We start from the raw sequence: 2419 nt of genomic DNA on the forward strand, positions 1-2419 counted from the left end.
CGGCACGATGGGTGGACGGCGAACGGAGGGTACGGAGCGCACGCGGAGCGAAGACGGACGAATATGTGAGACGAGCTAAAAATAGTCCGACCCCACGCGAAGCGAAGAGGCACCAAACCCAACCCAACCCAACCCCGTCGAGCACACGTCACAAGGCATTATCCCCGTCCCCGGGACCCGTTGTCGCAAGGGGGCGCGTTTTATGAATGAACGTAACGCCGCGCGTATCGCGAATGGACCGGCGCCGCCTCGCGTAAAGCGGAAGCGCAAGAAGAGAAAGAAGATGAGAGTTACGAGGTCGCCATCACGAACGGAGGGACCGTTTGTTTGGGATGGTCGGTTTTATTTGGCTTTGGGCACTCTCCTTCCACAACGGGGACGTAGCTCAGTGGTAGAGCGCTCGCTTCGCATGTGAGAAGTCCCGGGTTCAATCCCCGGCGTCTCCACTCTGATGAAAACTGGGAACCTTTTTGTTTTAGCTTAGCCAGTTTTCACCTTCGTTTTTGCAACTAAATAAACAGTACAACTAGATTGTTTTACTATTTTTCTTGTTAATCAACCGTATCAATCTATTTAAATGATTCAATAGAAAATTGTCGTTCACTTCCTAAAAGCAATTATAAAATGCAATCAATGCATGATTGTTTGCCGAACGACAACAGTGGGTGCTATTTCTGCTACTCGTCGTTCAACCTGTTTCATACATTCCCTTTTCCCATTCACCATCGCCTTCAGCAGGACAGGACACATTTTCCCACACTTTGCCCTTTCCCTCTTTGGTTGCAAAAACGGCGAGAAATCGTGGCGATTGTAATTCAATTAAAACCCATTCATCACTCCAATCATTCCATTCGCCGTCCGGGTGGGTCCCTACAACCAACCCTGGGTACGTGCCATGCACGGTCGTTTCCTGGCCACGATTCTGCCACCTGCAGCTGCACTTTGCACCACTACCGTCGGCAACATTCCGGCGGGGTGGAGTTTGACGGTTCGGGGTAGTTTTTCTCGGTAGCGTGATTCATTTCCATAGCGTTTCCTTCCACGCTCAACTGCCGAGGGAAAGAGCCAAATAAACGGTGCATGCAAACATGGGTTTTTTGAAATTAATTCTCGCCCGTCAACCATCGATCGATCGGTGGACGATCAATTTATTATTGTCGATAACTATTTGCCTAGTTTTGCGTGGCTCGAACGTGTGGAAAAGCGTGAAACAAAAATCCTGTCAAGAGTGCCACTTTTTTTTTTTGAGGTGCTTTCCACCGACACGAGCGAACGGCCCCAATGGCCAACATTAGCGAAACCACTTCTCCGCTACAATATGGCACCGGCTCGGTAGCATAACTCCGCATGCGTCGACCGAAGCGCGTCTAATCGAAGCCGAGGCCATAAATAAGGCCTTTAATTACCTAATCGAATTTAATCCTCCGCAAACAATCGTGGAGTGGCGCAGCAAAAAATAAAGCCTTCCCCCACCCGAACCAAAGAAGAAGTAGAGGGTAGGGTGGTGGAGATAAAGCGTTGCTGCCGTTAATTCCGTGCGCCGCGAAGCTCAGCGAGCCATGATGAATAACAAAACCCCGCGTAATGGAGTCGGAACTGGGCCGCCCGTGGCGGGGTTTGTGTCGATTTAGTTGTAAGTGCATGTGCGAGCATTTTGGTGTCTTTAGTGCGGGGCGGTGTTTCACTCACTCACTCACCCCGCGTTACTTAGTAACCCGGGGGTTGCTTCTCGTTGTTGCCAACGGCAACAATGTACACCCGCAGACGCCACCGCCGCCATCATTAGCCCCTTGTAGAGGAACGCGAGAGGGGTCTGGCATTAATTTCATATTTAGCTGTTTCCCCGCTTTGTGCGTGCGTGATTGCGAAAAAAGGGGGCCGAAGTACGGAACGCGCGTGTGTGTCTTTGCGCTTGATCGACTACGAAAAACATTTCCTTCGCCGCCACCCCACTTCCAACCCCCCGGGGGTCCCAAAAGGGTTTCCTACTTCGACAAACAACAACAAAACCAACCCTTGACAGCTTTAATCCATCTCCTTCGGGGCGCCATCGCGATGATAATGACAGGGCATCACCGAAACCGTACGGCGATGAGTTCGGTCCGATGGTGCATGAACTACAATGTGTGTGTGTGTGTATCCCGGCAAACTACCTTCTAAAACCTGACGCACATCTGGGTTTTAGTCTCTGGGAACGGTGCGAATGTGTGTAATAGGCGCGCAACAATGAAACAACAGCAGCACAACAAACCTACATAAACACACATTCCTGCGCATCGCAGTGGGCGATGGGGGTTGGAGAAAAATTACACACAATCCAAACACATCACAACAATTTCCTAGCAAATGAAAATAAAAGTATAAATCAAGCTTAATAATGCGAATTAAAACCCATTGCAGCAGACATTAGTCCGTACAA

The 2419-nt window shown here is 49.9% G+C and overlaps 1 non-coding gene across 1 annotated transcript; it reads left to right on the forward strand.

The window, feature by feature from the left end:
* Positions 1-374: 374 nt before the first annotated feature.
* Positions 375-446, forward strand: Trnaa-cgc (transfer RNA alanine (anticodon CGC)). Its single transcript has one exon. It is a non-coding gene; the product is annotated as a tRNA-Ala (tRNA).
* The last annotated feature ends 1973 nt before the right edge of the window (positions 447-2419 follow it).

Source organism: Anopheles ziemanni, chromosome 3 (assembly GCF_943734765.1).
Source record: "Anopheles ziemanni chromosome 3, idAnoZiCoDA_A2_x.2, whole genome shotgun sequence".
NCBI lineage: Eukaryota > Metazoa > Arthropoda > Insecta > Diptera > Culicidae > Anopheles > Anopheles ziemanni.